The sequence below is a fragment of the Miscanthus floridulus genome, unplaced genomic scaffold (genome assembly GCF_019320115.1).
Source record: "Miscanthus floridulus cultivar M001 unplaced genomic scaffold, ASM1932011v1 os_2282, whole genome shotgun sequence".
NCBI lineage: Eukaryota > Viridiplantae > Streptophyta > Magnoliopsida > Poales > Poaceae > Miscanthus > Miscanthus floridulus.
Genome location: NW_027098201.1, coordinates 12,032 through 13,821, shown reverse-complemented (window position 1 = coordinate 13,821; position 1,790 = coordinate 12,032).

Below are 1,790 nucleotides of genomic sequence, written 5' to 3'. Positions count from 1 at the left end.
CTACCTCCTCAATCTCCTCGCATTATAATCAGCGGCATAATTCAGGGGAACATATTGGGAAGACCGTAAAATCGCAAAAAATCAAACAAAACGAAATTAAGACGCAAAAGCACGAAAAGCGTCCAGACACGAAAAGTACCGACACTTGTTCACATATTACATATAAGCTGTTCTCAAAATTGCTCGATTAATTACTCCCGCGAAGGGAGAACCATTTTCTTCAGACTGTCTGCCAGGTTCTTCGCAAGGGGAGCGACCATCTGCTCCATTTCCTCCAGCTCTTCATCCTCGTAGGTGGACGGAAAGCCTTCGCTCATCACTTTCAGGTTTATTTCCTTCTCATAGTGGGCGTGGGCGACGGTGAAGGCCTGGGTAATCCCGGCGTGAAAGGCACTCTCCTCAAGCTGGCCCACCCAAGCCGTGATACCTCCGACACGAGCCGCGAGCGGGCTGGTCTCTACCGGCTCCGTCACATTCAGGGCGTTAAGGACCACCCCGACTGCAGCTTGTAGAAGGTCGTGTTCATCACTCTCAGCCTGAAGGGCTCTGCGCGTATAGGCAGCCTCTTTCTCCAGCTTGGTGGCGGCGTTCTCAGCACTCGACTTTCCTTTCACCGCGTCATCAAGCTCCGCCCGGAGAGAGCGGACCACCTCGACGTCTTCGTCCACCTTCTGCTGGAGGGCTGTGGCCCTACTCTCGGCCTTCCGCCGGAGGTCCCGCTCCATCTCCAGCTCCTTCAGGACTTCACCGGCCTTCTCATTGGCCGCGGCATTCCTCTGCAGCAGCTCGTCTCGCTCTTTTTTGAGCCTGGCAATCTCCTCTCCATCCAGCTTGGACCGCGCCGACAGGTCCTCGAACATTCCGTGCGTCTCCTCCGCATCCTGACGCGCCTGGGCCTCCCGCTCTCGGACAGTAGCAAGCTGGGCGGCCAAGTCTGCTCGCAGCCGGGCCTCCTCGGAAAGGCGATCCCTCTCCGCCTTCTGTTCGCGGAGGAATTGGGATTTATCCCGGCTACGAGCAACAAGAATCTGAGGAGAAAGAAGACTGATATCAGGAATATGAGAACACAAAAACACATGAAGAAAGAAAAAAGTCCAGAAAATACCTGAGTGGTAGGGATAACGATCTCACGGAGGGCTCCTCTGGCCTGGTCCAGGGCGTTCAGCATGGTCGAGATCCCGATGTCAAGACCCTCCCGCTCCATGCTCTCGGAATGATCATCGAGCGAGAAAAGAGCCGACGTCGGGTCCTGAGCATCCATCCACTGGAGCGGCGGCTCCCCCCGCGCAGGGGAGCGGCTTCCTCCCGACAAAGGGGCTGGTGGCGGCTCCCTCCTGACCCTGTGCGGCACCACCGCCGCACTCGAGGACCCTCCGGCTGGACCCTCCTCCGTCTGGGCCGCTTCGAGCGCCACGGGTGGATCCACGTGGGCGCCTGGCAACGCGGATTGCACCACGCCCTCGGGTGCCACCACGACCGCGTCCGGCTGATCCTGGCTTGGCGCAGTCACGACCACCGTCACCAGCGGTATGCGGTCCTCGACCGGCTGTTCCACACCCGCCACGGAAGAGACCGCTCTTTCAGTAACCTCCGCGGGTGTGGGAGCCACCATGGACGCCGTCGGTTCGGCCAACGCAGCCCCGACATCGGCACCACTCCTGCCCGAAACAGGGGTGGCTCCAGGCGACGCCGTCTGTCCCACTTGAAGGGCGAGACTCTTCTTGGGCGCCAGCCCCAGGGGGTGACCCGTCCGCAAGAACCTGCGCAAAGGTAATAACCATTAAATCAAA